Below are 19,138 nucleotides of genomic sequence, written 5' to 3' on the forward strand. Positions count from 1 at the left end.
TTTTCATGTCAAGTTATGGAGTTCCATTCTCTAATTTTATTAATTTTGGCTGTAAACCGCTTTGATTTGGCTGCACCTAGATGTGGTATAATAAATTATTAAATGATAAATTATCCTGAGTTCCTACTGAGGAACAGCTTTACATGTTTTCAAAGAACGTGCTTTACCCACTTCCACATTCTTAGTTCTCTTCATATATGTCATGAAGTGCTGCCTGGTGGTATTTGATGGTCTGGGTTTCCCATATGCAATCTGAAAATTGACATACTGAGTGTCTGTCTCCATGGTAATACTGTGCTGTTCAGAGCCCTGCCATCCCTATACCTTTGAGTTGTTGTTAATTAGTCTGAGAGCCCCTGACGAGACATCTGTGTCTGGCGAAGCCCTGAAAAAGTGTGAAACATGATCTCTGCTGACTTGTCTAATACTGGAATATTTGGGCTAAGTATATTACCCTGTTTCTAAAAGGCCCTTGTAAGAAGCACTAGTCACACTGAAACATGGCCATTCTGGAATTCAGGAGTTATTGAACAGTTGTTTTGGATATGGTTGTCTTGAGTTTTGTTATTATTGGTATTTCACATACTTAGGGTTACCATATGGCTCCAGAAAAAGGAGGACGGATTGAGCCAGCCGGGTTTTACTTCCATTGCTTTCAATGGCAGTAATTGAGCCAGCCAGGCTGGCTCAATCCGTCCTCCTTTTTCTGGAGCCATATGGTAACCCTACGACATACTACATCAAGAATACTTGAAAAGCAATAAGGCAGGCTCTTCAGAAAACACACAAATAAGACGAAGAATTAAATATGGATGCCTCAGATATAGACCACAAGAGAGGGGACCCAGGAAAAGATATTTTACATATGTAATAAACTACTGAGGCTAATCTGACTGGCAGCATCACATTCCCAAGAAGCTGACTACTGAATTCACTATCCCTTGTGATGCAGCTGCCATCTGTTCTGCCTTTTTGGGATCTAGAAAACATCTCAGCTGACTAGGGTTAAAGAAAACATAATTCACATTAGCATAATTAATAATATACTTACATGGATGTCAGAGAAACTTTTCAGCACCAAGAGTCCTCATTCTTGATACATTAAAAGAAAAGCTTTTCTTCTCTTCTGCATTGCCTTAGAAAGATCTGGGGGAAACCCAAATCTTACAAAGCATCACTGTGTTTTAATACATGTTTTTTTTTTTCTATATTCCCTGATGTAAGCTGCTTTGCTTGTCATTAGAAAAGCAGACTATATATTTATGTGAATTAAATTACATTTTTGTACCCTTCCCATGCTCAGGTGTTCCTGTTCCAGTGCTTGACCACTGACCAAAGATTGTCACTCTTTCTGGAACCTAATACACATATTCCTTAGTTCAGCCAATACATATCACCATTTAGCAATGGCTAGGACTTCTTCCTTTCCTGGGGGAGGGGAGCTGGGAATCCTTCCTCTGCAATGTCTTGGTTGAGCTGGGTTGAGCTGGGTAGCAAAAACTGGGTCCAGGAATTAAGCCTAAATCTTCTGCACAGCAATATGGAGGTGCGCTTGAGGGGAGAATTGTGCTTTTCTCTCTGATGTTCAAAACCATCTAATATTCATTTGCAGATCCTTTTCTAAAATAACATGGTTTTCTGGTTTGCAGACATTATCCTCAAACCCCAGGATTCTATATATCATGCTGAGATTTCCGTGCAGAAATTAAAGTGTATTCCATATCAATGCACATAACTAAATCAGTTAACAAGCTAATCAGCACTGATAATTGGACGTTAAGCAATTATCAGCGCTAATTGGCATTAATTAGAATTTACACACACTACTGTCTAAGCGTATTCTGTAATGTCATGTACATAAATTCTAAGTCGTGTAGTTGAAAAGTGAGCGTGGCTATGGACATGGAATGGGCGGGTCATGGGCATTTCTAAAATCTATGTGCATTGTAATAGAATATACTTGCTCTGCACTTCATTTAGGCATTAGGATTTACACCAGGTTTTAGCTGGTGTAATTGATAGCAACTGAATTTAGTCATGTGGACCGGAGCAAGGCGTATTCTATATGCAGCATGGAAATTTAACCCTTATCTATAAAATTTAAGCATACTTTAGAGAATACGCCTATCAGTGGCATAGCTACGTAGGGCCACGGGGGGCCTGGGCCCCCGTAGATTTGGCCCTGGACCTCCCTGCTGATGACCCTCTCGACCCCCCCCTCCCGCCGCCAACCTGCCGTTGCCTACCTCTGCTGGCGGGGGACCCCAACTCCCGCCAGCCGAGGTCCTCTTCTTCCAGCACAAGGCTTCGTTCTGTTTCTGCAGGATGTCAGACTCAGAAACAGAACGAAGTCTTGCGCCGGAAGAAGAAGACCTCGGGTGGCGGGGGTTGGGGTCCCCCGCTAGCAAAGGTAGGCGACGGCAGAGGAGGGTTGGTCGCGGGAGGAGGGTCAAGAGAGTCATCGGCAGGGGGGGGGCGTCCAAAGTTGGTGGTGGTGGTGGCCGCGATCAGCAATAGAGGGGGGGGGGGGGGTTGGCAGTGCCGGGGGTGGGCTAAAATGTGCCCCCTCACCTCAGGCTCTGGACCCCCCTCCCGCCGAAGTCTGGCTACGCCCCTGACACCTATGTGTATTTATTCCATGCAGAAGTTTCATGCATCATATATAGAATCTAGCCCATAATGTACTGGCTAGACTATTTGGACAACAGTCTGTTCTAATAGAGGGGATTATGGCTAGGTCTCAATAAAAGGGAAAATCAGACAAGTTGTGGTAAGAGCTATACATATTCTTGCATTTTGTAGTCACAGTGGTGTAGCAAGTGTGGGGCGGGAGGGGCGGTCCGCCCCGGGTGTCAGCTCGGGGGGGGGGGGGAGGTGCTCCCTGCCAGCTCCCCCCCCCCGGGAGCAGCACGATGACACCCCCCGACCCAGTGCCTACCCTCCTGAGCTCCCTCCAACCAGCTGAGCACCCTACCTTTAAAGAAATTTCGGAAGCCGTGGAGAGGCGAGGCGCAGCGCCTCGCACCTGCAAGTAAAAGAAGCGTGGATTGTCATCGGGCCTTCCCTCACGCTGTCTGTCCCGCCCTCCACTGACGCAACTTCCTATTTCCGCAAGGGCGGGACAGACAGCATGAGGGAAGGCCTGATGACGATCCACGCTTCTTTTACTTGCAAGTGCGAGGCGCTGCGCCTCGCCTCTCCACAGCTTCTGAAATTTCTTTAAAGGTAGGGTGCTCAGCTGGTTGGAGGGAGCTGAGGAAGGTAGGCACTGGGTCGGGGGGGGGGGGGGGGTGTAACGGCGAACCGCCCCGGGTGGCAGCCCTCCTTGCTACGCCAATGTGTAGTCATGCTCAAAAATAATTTCCATCCAGAAAGAGATTATTTATTTATTTATTTAAGACTTACTATACTGCATTAGCTGACTGGCAGGACAAAGTGGTGTACAAACTATATATATATATATGTTGAAAGGAACTCCAAAATATATATTGGAAAAGATCCACACTTCACCAACATTCAATCACAGTACACATAGAATAGTTAGCAGGAAGTGGTGAACAGCACAACCAAGGCCTACCCGAAACTAAGTGTAGTAAGAGTGGACAGGGATTGTGTCTGAGAGGAGGACCAAGTAGTGGAACCTACAAATGTATTAGGGCTTCAGCTTGTGAAGAGGAGGGGCGTAATATATGAGAAGTAACTTGTAGTGCAGAAACCTCTAGAGAAGACTGCGGGGTCAGAGGTGGAATATCAGCAAATAAAGCTTGCAGAATAGAAATCAGAGTAGAAATAGAAAGATTGTATGAAGAGGGCATGGGCTTAACATTATTTGACATTGTGGTGCCAATCAAAGTACAAAAAAAACTGAATAAAGTTCATTGATTGAATTGACTGATTTCAAGATCTGAGCAGAAAAATATTGTTTTTAGCCTATTTCAAGTGATAGTTAAAGTGACAGTGTCAGTCCTTGCGCAGTTTCAAAGCAGAAGGGGACTTGACTCCTTCCAGAGGCATTCAGCCTGTCGCATCTGTTGCTTAAGAAGGCACAGGCCACCATTTTACCAGGGCTACCTTTTTATTTTTGGTATCCTACAATGAGAGAAGCATTTTGTGGAGCATCACATTATTCTCAGCGTTTTGACACTGTTGATATATTGTTTGACTTCTGGGCACTGTGAATACTGCCTACATCAGATCTCTGACACAGGCAACGATCCCTGACGCAGGCATTGTGCTGAAACACAGCCATGTTGGGTCAGCCCACTAATAAAGACCTTACACCCCGCCCAGGCCCATTCAATCTCGGCTCAGGCCCAAACTTGAATTAAAGCACACAGAGGAAAGCCAAAGCAGCAGCCTCTCACTAATTCATTTCTACAGTCGTCGCACCGTGGCTCGCTGAGCTGATCGCCCAGTCCCACCTACCTTTTGGCCAGACTCGGCACAGCAGTGAGTCGACTCGGCACTGAATAAATATGGTCGCAGCTCTTGACTTCATGGTTACCTGCAGCGTGCGTGACGTCCTCTTCCTTATCAGCCCCCGGTGTGCTGATGGCTCATGTTCCATCCTGCGCGGCGCGCTCAGCCTCGTTCTCGCAGCTCATCATCTCAACAGGTTAAAAAATAGCTGCACGCTCAGCTGCAGGCGCCGGGAGTCGGGACCATGTGGCACTGTCTGCTCCTCCTCCGCCCTCCCGGGCCCCGGACTGCAATGTCACTGCCAGATGGAAAGGCTGGTGCCGCCTGGGTGTGTAGCAGCAGGCGCGGCTTCTTAGCTCTCTTACATTGTGCCTTAGTGCAGTAGCATTCCCCAGCATCCCAGTAGTGCCCCACGGTGGACCACAACACACTCTGCCTGAGTCAGCTACAGGAGCCAGGGTATTCTGTATCACGTGGCAGTTGCAACTTTACTGCAAGCAGCTGCCCAGCACTGCAAGTAATAAAATTTGAAATACTTATATTTTTTTAACATCTGCTACTACTACTACTTATCATTTCTATAGCGCTACTAGATGTACGCAGCACTGTACACTTGAACATGAAGAGACAGTCCCTGCTCGACAGAGCTTACAATCTAATTAGGACAGACAAACGGGACAAACAAGAGATAAGGGAATTATTGAGGTGGAGATGATAAAATAAGGGTACTGAACAAGTGAGTAAGGGTTAGGAGTTAAAAGCAGCATCAAAAAGGTGGGCTTTTAACCTAGATTTGAAGACGGCAAGAGATGGAGCTTGACAGACTGGCTTAGGAAGTTTATTCCAGGCATATGGTGCAGTAAGATAAAAGGAACGGAGTCTGGAGTTAGCGGTGGAGGAGAAGGGTGCAGATAAAAGAGATTTACTTAGTGAACGGAGTTCCCGGGAAGGAGTATAGGGAGAGATGATAGTGGAGAGGTACTGAGGAGCTGCAGAGTGAATGCACCTATAAGTCAATAAGAGGAGTTTGAACTGTATGCGGAAACGGATAGGGAGCAGGTGAAGTGACTTGAGGAGAGGGCTAATATGAGCATAGCGACACTGGCGAAATATAAGTCATGCGGCAGAATTTTGAACAGATTGAAGAGAACAGAGATGGCTAAGTGGGAGACCTGTGAGAAGCAAGTTGCAGTAGTCTAAGCGAGAGGTGATAAGAGTGTGGATAAGGGTTCTGGTAGTGTGGTCAGAAAGGAAAGGGCAAATTTTGGTGATATTATAGAGAAAGAAACGACAGGTTTTAGCAGTCTGCTGAATTTGTGCAGAGAAGGAGAGAAAGGAGTCGAATATGACCCCAAGGTTATGAGCTGATGAGAAAGCGAGGATGAGAGTGTTATCCACAGAAATAGAAAATGGGGGAAGAGGAGAGGTTGGTTTGTGACTCTGATGCCATGCGGTAAAAGCCTATTTTATAGCAACATCTGTGTCTCCAGATTCCATTATAGAATACTACTATATCCTGGTATCAGCATACTTTACATTTATACAGCCACATGGTATAACTGTGGCTGCCCAAATACAGCAAGGGCACGCATAACTTACTGTATACTGTAAGTTGCATGCATAAGTGGCAGCACCTCTCATGTACCACCCATGTGAATGTGCTTAAGTGTTCTGCGGCTACTTGAGTTCAAGGATGCTCAAGTGGTGAGTTAATGTGTATGCTCTGTTACAGAATTGCCTCCTAAGTATCCTTTTGTAAAATAGAAGTGTAGCACCCCCTTAGGGAAGTAAAGGAGAGCTGTTACTGCAAGAAGAAACACCATATTCACCCCTAACCAGAGCTGGATTAAAGCATAGGCAAACTAGGCATATGCCTTGGGCCCAAAGATTTACGAGGGGAGGCCTCTCAAATGGGCTCAGGATTCAGGAGGCAAGGATTGCCAACTGTATGAATATTTTTCAGGATTCTGAAAATTTGTAATCTATCTGTCTAAAGGCCAGAAGGATGGCTACGTGTGGATATTTTTCAGAGTTTAGCCCACTAAAATTCTCCAATGCTCCCCCTTCCAGTGCAGAGGTTGTGGTAGTCTCCAGCCAATGGGAAGGCTGTAGTTACAGGAAGGGGGGTGTTATGTTTTTTTAAAACCTTAATTAGATTGAAACCTGGGAGCATTTAAAATCATTTTTTTTCTGTGTCGACCAGGGGCGTAGCCAGACAACATATTTTGGGTGGGCCTAGGCAAGAATTGGGTGGGCACCAAGTGTTCTCCCCCCCCCCCAAAAAAAAAAAAATCTCAGCTGGTGGGAAAACGCTTCTTTCCACCTTGGCAGCAGGAATGCACTGAAAACTGAGCATGCGCAGGTGCCGGTATTGTGGAGACTAGCGTTTTGGTTACCATCAGGGGGAAATCTTCAGCTGGCGGAGCTTGGGATTCCCACCAGTTACCACTAAACATGTGCTACTGTTGGGTGGGCCTCAGCCATAAATGGGTGGGCCCTGGCCCACCCAAGCCCACCTGTGGCTACGCCACTGGTGCCGACATCAAAAGAGAAAGATGGTATTTGGGAACTTACTCCATTTGTTTTGTGGAATACAGTGGTATATTATAAAAATGCACTTGATATTTTAAATTACTATTATTTTAAAAAGAGGTATTGAATAATGAGGGCAGAGCTACCTTCATGCAGAAGTCCAGAGTCAGTCTAAATGTGCCAGTTCTGTTGTATATATTTATTTTTTCTTAAAGTCTGTTTGGATGTAAATGCAAGCAGCACACTATGGGGGTCTTTTAATAAAGGTTAGCTCAAGTTATCTGCAGCAGGTCCCATTTTATTCCTATAGGCTCTGTTGCAGATTACGAGCTAATATTTAGTAAAAGACCCCCCATAGCTGCCAAGTTCATCCAAGAAGTTAATTATTTTCAGTGGAAAATAAATGTGTTAGCTGCCTGCTATGTGACTATTCAATCACTGTTTTATTATTGCTTCATAATTATTTTATTATTAATCTCTCGTTTTGACCCAATTTGATTATTGTAATTCTATCTATGCAGGGTGTAAAGAATGTATCTTAAGGAAACTGCAAACTGCCCAAAATACTACGGTTAGACTTGTCATGTATGTATCAAACTTTGAGAGGGCTACTCCTTTGCTGATATGTTTGCATTGGCTTCCCATTAGGGCCAGGATTGTATTCAAACTCTGTGCTGTCATATTTCAGATGTTGTATGGTATTGCCCCTGACTATATGTTGCCCCTTGTTACTTTGCCTTCTCACAATTCAATCTTTGGTGCAAGAGACTACCTGCATCTTCATTTTCCTACTTGTAAGAAAGTAGTTTATAAATCTATATATTCAACTACTTTTTCATACCAAGGTACTAAATGGTGCCTAAATGGTACCGGGGCTGGTGGTTGGGCGGCGGGGATAGTGCTAGGCAGACTTATACGGTCTGTGCCAGAGCCGGTGGTGGGAGGCAGGGATAGTGCTGGGCAGATTTATAGGGTCTGTGCCAGAGCTGGTGGTTGGGAGGCGGGGTTGGTGGTTGGGAGGCGGGGATAGGGCTGGCCAGACTTATACGGTCTGTGCATTGAAGAGGACAGTACAAATAAAAAAGTAGCACATATGAATTTATCTTCTTGGGCAGACTGGATGGACCGTGTAGGTCTTTTTCTGCCGTCATCTACTATGTTACTATGGTGGAATTCCTTGCTGAAAAATATAAGATCTCAAATCTTTCCTTTTCAAAAAATTTATGTCAGTTGATCCTGGTGCCTAATCTCCCTCTTCCATTTCCTCTTTATACTTTATTATTGAATTCTTTATATATTTACAATTCTTTCCTCATTGATGTGTGGGTTTATGTATTTTTTCATATTTTGTAATCACTTCTTCTTAGCTTGTTAGCCACATTGAACTCGAAATTGTATGGGAAAAGTGGGTTATAAATGTCATAAATAAATAAATAAATAAATTGCTACCAAATATTACATATTTGGGGCATTTGTTTAAAACTTTGATGGTTTTAATTTGTTTATCCAGACCTTACATGCACATACTATTGTTTTTTAAACCCAAATGCAAAACCTAAGTGTGGTTGAACAATTAGATATAAACTGTGCTATTTCTGGCTTTATTTATTTTGGACTGCTGTGGATCCTACTGATCTGTACATCTGCTGCCTGGTAAAGAGGAAATAAAAAATAAATTTTGGATGTATTCTGTAGAAGTTGTTGTTTACTTTTGCAATGTACGTATGGATGCCTGTTCTGATGTGAGCATATGATAATGTTTGAATAACTGTCTATAGTTATGGCTATGATTTCTGAACATGTGGCATCATTAAAGGACAGACTTTTAAATTCCCAGTTGGGTATATATGCTAATCTCAACTTTGTTAATTGTTTCACACACATCCACCTACTAGCTCTTATGATGTTACTGACTTCTATTATTCTGTATCACTGTATTTTCAAATGTAAGCCACACTGAACCTGAGTTTGCTTGGGATAATGTGGGATATACATATCAAATAAATAAAAATCAAATCTTTCATCCTCTACCTTTCAAGGCACTGCCTATCCAACTGGATGGTGATGGCACAAGGAAAGCAAGTTTGGTCTAGTGAAGACTAACTCAAAATTACCTGTTCCTTAGCTGGGCTCTAGTATTACCATATTGAACATGCGACCATACCATGCCTCTGTGGCTATGTTCCACTAATGTTAAACAATTAACTGGCTTTCTTGAAAGGATTATATAACCTTTGGATGCATGACTAGGAACAAAAACATATACTTATTTATACAATATCACAAATCCTCATGTATAGCCACAAAACAACCTTTTAGGGTAGATAGTGTTCACAATGAGCTCCTTTTATTATCAACCAGATATAAGGGATAAGAGTTTTCAGTTTGGGCACAATATAAGACATCAGAAGAACAAAATATAAGAAAATAAATGGACTGCATTAGGGTCTTATAGCCCATTGAGATATGTTTCAACAAATGAGAGATCTGCATGAAACAAAATATTTATATTATTTCAACTTGTAAAACCACTTGTCCCTGAAACATGCTCAAAATAGAATACTCCATTTGTGTATCTAAAATGTAAACTTCTACAAATGAGATGAAGTGAAGATATGATTCCATGTGCTCCAAAGAAGGGAGAGTTTTATTTTACATCTATTTAATTTCAACATATTCCATCTTTATAACATCAGGCTTCCCAAGGCAGACTACAACAACAGTCAAGATGAACCAATCAGGAAACAGGATATCCTCACCTCACTGAAATTTGGCCACGTATTACTGTATTCTATAGAGCAGTGTAGAAAAATGAGAACAAAATACTGAGGTCCCTGTTTACCATGGTCGTAGTTTGACTGTTTCATTTGGGGGGGGGGCAAAGGATGGGGAGGGCATATTAGAATATTCATTTGTATATATATATATATACACACACACACACAAATGAATATGCTAATATGGAGGAAGGAAGGAAGGGAGGGAGGGAGAAAGAGCTGGCTTTTTTGGGAATAACCATAATGAATATGTATAAGATATCTCATACATATACATTATGATTATTCCCAAAAAAGCCAGCTCTTTCGCCCTTCCTTCCTTCTTTCCTCCTTACCCAGAACTCCCTCTTCCTCTCCAGTAGTATTTCCCCACCCCCTTTCCCATACCATGCCAGTGTAGACCTTAGAAATGCATAAGCTCTATATGTAGATCCTTCAAGAGGTAGTGTGTCATGATTTAGGCTCTACACCCTTTCTGATGTTTTGGTGCCACCTCAGTAAGGCCATAAAGTTCATAAAGTTCAAATCAAGAAGCACATGATTGTTTGGCTGCTTCTCGTAAATGTTCAGTCTTCAAGGGAACCCCCCCCCCCCCCCCACAAAAAAAGAAAAGTAGAGCTGCAACTTAGCTCTCCCCCAACAACTGAAGATTCTTTTACCAAAAGCTGAAAACTGTTTTTTAAAGTTCTTAGCACTTTCAAAGTTCAATTCTACCTCTTTCTCAGCAAGGAACCACAGCAACTTGGCACCTCACCATAGAAGTGCTCCTCCCTCTACACAGCAACGAACACTCTGTGGCCTCCCACACACATTGCTTTCTTTAAACACGGTAAATGGCACTTAGCCTTTAACAGCTCATGTCCATTTGTTCCTCTTGATCCGGTATAGCAGCTTGGGAAGCTGGCAGACTATCTTCCCATTCCATGTTGCTTCTCCCTTCACTAATACCTTCTCCACCTCCTCCATTCCCTAAAGTCTTTTGGAAGACAGGCCTCCCTTCCTCACAGGTGGCAGGGATTATATACTGATTCTTTACCCAGGGAAATTGGTCTTCTGGGCTCCCGCTCCCCCTGCTGGCTAAAGGCGTCTCTGACATTCTCTTACTGCAACTGAGGGGCCCCATTCCCGGGGAAGAAATCCCTACCAGGTTTTGATTCCCACCCTCCTTACTGATGGATTCTGGGTAAGGTAGTTCTGGCTCATCAGGCTTCCTTGAAGGCCTAAGGGACCTCGTCCTATTACAATCTCCTTACTTTGTCTTTCCTTCCCTCCATCCATGTCCAGCATTTCTCCTCCATCCATGTGCATCTCCTTCCTGACTTCCCTTCCCTCCATCCATCCTTGTCCAGCAACTCTCCATTCTCCCCTGCCCTCTCCTCCATCCACACATATCCATCAAATTTCCTCTCCCCTGCCCCCTCCAGTCATCCATCCATGTCCAGCAATTCTCCTCTCCTCTCCCCTGCCCTCCCCTCCATTCATCCATGTCCAGCAACTCTCCATTCTTCCCTTCCCTCTCCTCCATCCATCCATATCCAGCAAATTTCCTCTCTCCTTTGCCCCCATTCATTTATCCATCCATGTCAGCAATTCTCCTCTCTCCCTTGCCCTCCCCTCTCCTCCATCCATCCACGTCCAGCAACTGACCATTCTCCACTGCCCTCTCCTCCATCCACCCATATCCAGCAAAATTCCTCTCTCCCATGCCCCATTCATCCAACCACGTCCAGCAATTCTCCTCTCCCCTGCCCTCCATCCATCCATGTTCAGCAACTTTCCATTCTCCCCTGCCCTCTCCTTCATCCATCCATGTCCAGCAATTCTCCTCTCTCCCCTGCCCTCCCCTCCATCCATCCATCCATCCATCCATCCATCCATGTCCAGCAACTCTCCATTCTCCCCTGACCTCTCCTCCATCCACCCATATCCAGCAAAATTTCTCTCTCCCCTGCCCCCATTCATCCAACCATGTCCAGCAATTCTCCTCTCCCCTGCCCTCCCCTCCTCTCCTGTCCAGCAATCTCTTCTCTCCCCCGCCCCCTCCTCCCATGTCCAGCGATCTCTTCTCTCCCCTGCCCTCCTCTCCATGTCCAGCGATCTCGTCTCTCCCCTGCCCTCCTCTCCATATCCAGTGATCGCATCTCTCCCCCTGCCCTCCTCTCCTCTTCTCTCCATGTCCAGCGATCTCTTCTCTCTCCCTGCCCTCCTCTCCTCTCCATGTCCAGCGATCTCTTCTCTCCCTCTGCCCTCCCCTCCTCTCCATGTCCAGCGATCTCGTCTCTCCCCTGCCCTCCTCTCCATATCCAGTGATCGCATCTCTCCCCCTGCCCTCCTCTCCTCTTCTCTCCATGTCCAGCGATCTCTTCTCTCTCCCTGCCCTCCTCTCCTCTCCATGTCCAGCTATCTCTTCTCTCCCTCTGCCCTCCCCTCCTCTCCATGTCCAGCGATCTCTTCTCTCCCCTGCCCTCCTCTCCTCTCCATATCCAGTGATCTCATCTCTCCCCTGCCCTCCTCTCCTCTTCTCTCCATGTCCAGCAATCTCTTCTCTCCCCCGCCCTCCTCTCTTCTCCTCTCCATGTCCAGTGATCTCTTCTCTCCCCCTGCCCTCCCCTCCTCTCCATGTCCAACAATCTCTTCTCTCCCCCTGCCCTCCACTCCATGTTCAGCAATCTCTTCTCTCCCCCTACCCTGCCCTCCTCTCCATGTCCAGCGATCTCTTCTCTCCCCCTGCCCTCCCCTCCCATCCATGTCCAGCGATTTTCCCTGCCCTCCCTCAGCTCCCCGACAGCCCTCCTCTCCATTCCTCCCCCCCCCCCCAGTGTGTTTAACCTTTTTTTTTTAGTGGCAGTGACGGCAGTGAAGAAGCAAGCACTGTGGGATCGCCTCCAGCTTCTCCCTTCCCTCACACATTGTCCCGCCTTCTGCAATGATGCATTTCCTGTTTCCACGAGGGCGAGACACTGGGTGAGGGAAGGGAGAAGCTGGAGGCGAGCCCGCAGTGCTTTCTTCTTCTCTGCCGTCGCTGCCACTGATAATAAAAGGTTAAACGCGCTGGGGGGGGGGAACGGAGAGGAGTGCTGTTGATCAGGAAGCTTGAGAGCTGAAGGCGGGACGGAGGGAGAGCTGCCTGCAGCATTGCGCCGGCCCTGCATTTGGGGGGGCAATGCCCCAAACCACGCCCATGCTGTTGACTAAGCAGTGCTGTAGGTGTGCTTTTTAGCATGCGCTAATGATAGTGACACCCATTATGCAAAAATTATCAAAACATTTCAATGGATTTATATCTCGCTCTCCTCTGAGCTTTGCTCTCAGCACTAATCATTTACACCTCTTTGCAGACTGGACAGTTGTTAAAATATTAATCCTCATTAACGTGCCTTTAGGTGGTCAGTAATCAGTAGCTTTTATGTTTGTATTTCACTCCTCTCCCTCTCCTTAGGTAAGCAAAATGTTTTCTGTGCTCCAATCACACTTCTCTCTCTCTCTCTCTCTCTCTCTCTCTCTCTCTCTCTCTTTCTCTCTCTCTCATACAGCTCTGTGTTCCCAGGGTTTCCTTTCTTGTACATCAGACAGGTTAAGCACCACCCAGAGCTGGGGCATACCTCTTGTCTCTCTCAGGGTGAGGATCAAGATCAGATCCCCCTCCCCTCCCCTCCCCTTCCACCTGGCTATCCCTCTCCTTCTCTCTGGGACTCTCTGTGCCTTCGGAGACACTTGTGGATCAGACTGACAACCTCGGATCAGTTGGGTCTTTTTGGAACAGGCTTCTCTCATTTCATTGTGCACCAGGCCACAGCTGTGGATGAGACAGACAACCTGTGCTTTTCTGCTTTCCTCTTAGTCCCTAAAGCAGGGAACTAAAGCTCATGTGTGCCCCAGAGTGGAGTAACCTACGTCCTGTAGTTTTATATCTCCTCTTGCTGTAGATTCTCTTGAGGAGGAAAGGGAATGGGATTTGATATATTGCCTTTCTGTGGTTACTTATTTTGTAGCTGGGGCAATGGAGGGTTAAGTGATTTGCCCATAGTCACAAGGAGCTGCAGTGGGAATTGAACACAGTTCCCCTGGTTCTCAGGCCACTGCAAACCACTAGGCTACTCCTCTACTCCAAAATAAGGATCCTCTTTGAGCTCAGAGTTGTATACTTCACACTAAGGCATCAATTATATTGGCCTATTAATCCCTGAACAGACCACCTGCTATTTAGATTTGACTGGCACCTTTCTGGAGCAGGGGCCTAGTATGTTCTTTCTGCAGTTGCATAGGAAAACACATTTTGTCAGCCTGCTGCATGTGATTCTGAACATAGTTTCAACTATGGGTTTAGTAGAAGCCTAGAAACGGGGGATTTCCAACAATACAACAGCAAATAAGGCTAAAAGAACTGGGAAAGTATCATTTCAGGAAGGTAAGGAATCTGTCTCTGAGCTTTATACACCATAAAGATCTTTGTTCTGAGGATTGATTCTGTTTCTTCCCATCCATGTGAAGTTAGCCCCTCAAAGAGCCTCAGAGACTGCTACTCTTATTTCTGCTTTTCCAGTGTAAGCAGGTTGCCACTCAGACTGGGATATAAGAACAAGGATGAAGAAAGTAAGAATTTTGGGGGTTGCACGGTGTACCCTCCCAGTGCAGGTAGTGGGAAGAAATCAGTCATAGAACTCAAAGTAGAATGGAACCCTAAAGGCAAATGATAAAACTTGGGGTCTCTGGTAATGTAGTTGGTAGGAAAAATTGGTTAACTAGAAAGATCTTGCAGCATCCATCTGCCATTAAATTATGTGCATGCGTTGAGTCTACTAAGATATTGGAACTCCATTGATCATCCGATTCAAGACTGCTTCAGGTGTCAGCAAGAGAATGAATGGATCATAGGTCCTCTCTGATTTTCTTTAATGATTGTGAAGAGGAATTATCTTTTTACTTATTTATTTGTTTTGCTGCATTTTGAAGAAATTCATCCAAGTGTAACTAGAGATAAGCAACTTACAATTACAGTGACAGTATAATCATAATAATGTTCAAATGCTAGCATAATACACAATTAGAACAGTAAGGTAAACTTGAAAATAGACAAATTAAATCAGAGTAATAGCAATAATATGATATATTATCAATACAGTGCACTTTAAAAAATGCAGTAAAATATTTATATAGCAGTACACATTAAAACATAGGACAACATTCATTTAATTAGAGACATGATTCATACAACATTAACACAATACAAATTAAATCATCTCAACAGACAAGGGAAGGGGAAAGGTAGAACAATAAGATAGAGAGCTGATGGTTTCTTTTTTAAAGCTAGTGCCCTCTTGTGCCGCTTCCACTTAGAGGTTGCTCTGACCAAGCTGAGCAGCTCTGATTAGTAGGAGACCTTGCAGTCTGCATCTGTGGTTTGTTGGGAAGAGAACCCAGTGCATTGCTCTGTAGTTCATTGTCTGGTCCCTAGATGTCACTGTTCAAGCAGTATTTACTTGTATTTCTTCAAAAAGAAACATGTTAAACAATTGATCTTTCCTAAAAAAATAAGCTTGTTTGTCTTACCCCTTGCCTTTTTAAAATTATATAATAGCATTTTTGGTAATAATTAATACTTTAAAAAAATTAATGTGCCTTTATTTTCATCTCTCCCTCACACAGAGCGTAGGAGTAAAACTACTGGAGGAAGTTACCTGTAGGCAGTGATATCCATTTCCCCAATCTATGCCCTGAATTTTATTACAAGGTAAATGCATGCTGGATTGCCCATATAATAGGATTATAATCACATCAAGGGGCATAAGAGGGAATACTTACTGGTTTATAAAAGTCCCCAGAATCTTGAAATTGTATCACCTGTTTAGAATATAAAAGGGTTCATTTCATATTAGTTTTATATAAGGGCAATTTCAAAGCAATTTTTGCAGGCAGTACACCCATGCTATCCATGTTAGTTAGCTGTCTGAAAATTACCCTCCCTCAATGTAGTAAATCTGTGGGTCTGATGCAGAAAGCTGCTATGGGGTTATTGAGGGGTGTGTGCACACATTATTAGCCACAGGATGCAGAGAAGGGTTGAATGCACAAGTTAACTTGTGCAGAAGACATGGCCACACCCTACATTAAAAAATATGGTAATGAGCTCATTTAAAGATTCCATGCAATGTAGAGAGATTTTGATGCATGCATAATGCAATATTTTTTTTTGCCAAATCCAGGGCAGCATAGAAGGGTTGGCATAGTGCCAATTTTTGAGATAGTTTATATGCTTTTGCAACCAGAAGGAATGCCTGCAAGTTTCAAAGGCAGGCTGGAGGTAACAGACATGACTATCTCTGAACAAATCCGAAAGTAAAAGCACGCACTGCACCTACAGTTAATAGGAGCCATGCAAAACGTTTATGTGCAAGAAAGTTTTCTAGGCTCATAATTAGGTGCAAAAGAATAGGAGCCAATGTATGCTGGCACTTCTGTTTTCCTTTGTGCTGCAGCTGTGCTAATGAAGTATATTCTGGTTTTGGGGTGACACACACATAACTTTGTTTACTCCAAATATTGTGGCTTCAAGGGACAACTGATTATCTCACTGGCACAACATTAAAAGAGTCACCTTGACAAGAAGCCGGAGTTTAATAAACTGCTAGCCACAGCGTCTCTCCAGCTGCAAGGGTAATTCCAAGAATCATTGGCTGTTCTGGCTATGATGTCGATGTTGATAATGACCTTGTTATTCTAGCACATCGGGACCATTGTCAGCAGTCATCGTCTATATGCAATGTCACAGTTTCAGCAAATAAATAGGCTTTGCATTGACTAAGCTTGTCTGCATTTTTGAAGTCAGGTTATTAATGCTGGAAAGTACCATGTATTATAATCCCATATATCTTTGTTATATAGAAACACACAGAGGGGGAGGTTCTATTTATGGCACCTAAAAAATCGATGCCAACAAAGCGTAGTCTATAATCAGCACCTATATTTAGGCACTGATTACAGAATATGCTTAGTTGATATTTCAGCGCCTAAATCTATGCACATCTCAGCACTTAGATTTAGGGGCACTGGGCCACATTCTATATGTAGGCACGTAAATTTTAGAACACCCACAAAATGCCCATTTCCCCGCCTATAACCATGCCCCTTTTTGCCTGCATGCGTTAGAAGTTCAGCGCAATTGTTACAGAACATGCTTAGCGAATTGTGTGCCTAAATTCTAATCAGTGTCAATTAGTGCTCATTATTGCTTGTTCAGTTCTGTTATCAGCGTTCATTAGCTTATTAAGCCAACTGAGTTGTGCGCAATGTTATAGAACCTGTGCCAATTTTGGCGCCGATCTCTAGACGCGCTATGCAGAATCCAGGGGATTGTGCTTCATAGTGCTTGTTTTGCTCCTACATTTCCCCACTTTCAAGGGTTCAGCTCTAAGGGGAGTTGAGCAGCTTGAAACACTAGCTAAACAAACAACAGTGCGTTTACTCAATCGCAACAAATATCCTTACATTGTTTCACTAAGCATGCTAGACTATATTCATGCATCTGAGCTTAATAAATGAGCTAAACAGATAACATTGTAATCAAGCTTTAAACAATAGCTTAAATAATAAAAAGAATGCAACTATGGAAATATATTATTTTTGAATATAGGATTAGGCAAAATGGGATGGAAAGCCGACAGTTGCCCAGGAGTGCATGGTTCGGTGTGCTGTATCCTTGAAGGATACTTTTAGGGAATCCCAATAGAGAGGTTTCAATAATGGTGAAAGAAAGCCAGCAGTGTTTAAGGAGAGAGCAGGGTAAAGGAAGCACAATATCCCTGTCAACTTCTAATCAGCTTGTAGATGCCAGGAAAAAACACAGTTTGAAGTGCTTCTATACAAATGCTAGAAGTATAAAAAATAAGAGTATATAGCACTAAATGATAAGGTAGATATAGTACACATCTCAGATACCTGGTGGAAAGAGGACAATTAATGGGACACTGTATTATCAGGGTACAAATTATATCACAATGATAGAGTGGATCAAATTGAAGGGGGGGGGGGGGGTTCTGCTATATGTTAAAGAGGGAATTGAGTCAAACAAAATAAACATTCTACATGTAACAGATAGCAGTGTGGAATCCTTCTGGATAGAAAATCCATGTTTGAAGGGAAGGAGTATTCATGTAGGGCTGTATTACCATCCATCAGGACAGGATGAACAGATAGATGAAGATATATTTACAAAAATTAGGAAAGCTAGAAAATTGAGCAATAGTATAATAATGAGTGATTTCAATTACCCCAATATTGATTGGATAAATGTTACATCAGGAAGTGCTAGGGAGGTAAAATTCCTAGACATAATAAATGACTGCTTCTTAGAACAGCTGGTCTAGAACCAACAAGAGGGGGAGCTATTTTAGATCTGTTCCTTAGTGGAATGCAGGGCATGATATGAGAGGTAACAATGTTGGATCCTCTGAGAAACAGATTAAGTTTGAGCTATGTAGAGTAACTTCACAATGGAAACCTACTGTAGTAGCATTTAATTTTCATAAGGACGACTATGATAAAATGAGGAAAATGGTTAAAAAGAAACTAAAAGGATCAGTTGCAAATCTTAGGACTTTAATTCAGTCATGGGCTTGAGACAGACATAGGGAAGCCACTGCTTGTCCTGAGATTGGTAGCATGGAATCTTGCTACTATTTGGGATTCTGCCAGGTACTGTGACCTGAATTGGCCACTGTTGGAAGCAGAATCCTGGGATAGATGGACCATTGGTCTGACCCAGTATGGCTATTCGTATGTGCTTATACACTCCTTGCTATTCTGTCCTCACTTGAATTTTGGGGCTCTGTTCTGTCTTGGTTTTCTTCTTATCTCTCTGATCACACTTTTAGTTTATGCTCTGGTTGAGCCTCCTTCACTTCTTTCCCACTATCAGTCAGAGTATCTCAGGGCTGTATCTTATGACTTCTTGTTTTCTGTCTCTATACTTATTCCCTTAGTGCTCTGATTTCCTCCTATGGTTTTCAGTATCACTTTATGCTGAGGACTCCCAGATCCTCTCCTCACCAGAAATTTCAGCAGAAATCCAGACACAAGGCTCAGCCTACTTGTCTGAAATTGCTTCCTGGATGCCTCACCACCATCTAAAACTGAATATGGTGAAGACTGAACTTCTAATCTTTCCCCCTAAATCCATCTCTCCTCTTCCCCATTTTCTATTTCTGTGGTTAACACTCTCTTCCTCCCTGTCTCATTAGCTCGTAATCTTGAGGTTGACTTTGACTCCTCTCATTTTCTGCACATATCCATCAAACTGTTAAAACTTCTCATTTCTTTCTCTATAACATCACCAAAATTCATCCCTTCCTTTCCGAGCACACTATCAAAACCCTTATCCACACTTTCGTGACTTCACACTTAGATGACTGCAT

General features: G+C 43.7%; 1 protein-coding gene across 3 annotated transcripts in view; it reads left to right on the forward strand.

Moving 5' to 3' along the window:
• LDLRAD4 (low density lipoprotein receptor class A domain containing 4) overlaps positions 1–19,138 on the forward strand; it is an 819,180-nt gene that overhangs the window by 414,811 nt on the left and 385,231 nt on the right. The window lies entirely within an intron of this gene.

Source organism: Microcaecilia unicolor, chromosome 1 (genome assembly GCF_901765095.1).
Source record: "Microcaecilia unicolor chromosome 1, aMicUni1.1, whole genome shotgun sequence".
NCBI classification, from domain to species: Eukaryota; Metazoa; Chordata; class Amphibia; order Gymnophiona; family Siphonopidae; genus Microcaecilia; species Microcaecilia unicolor.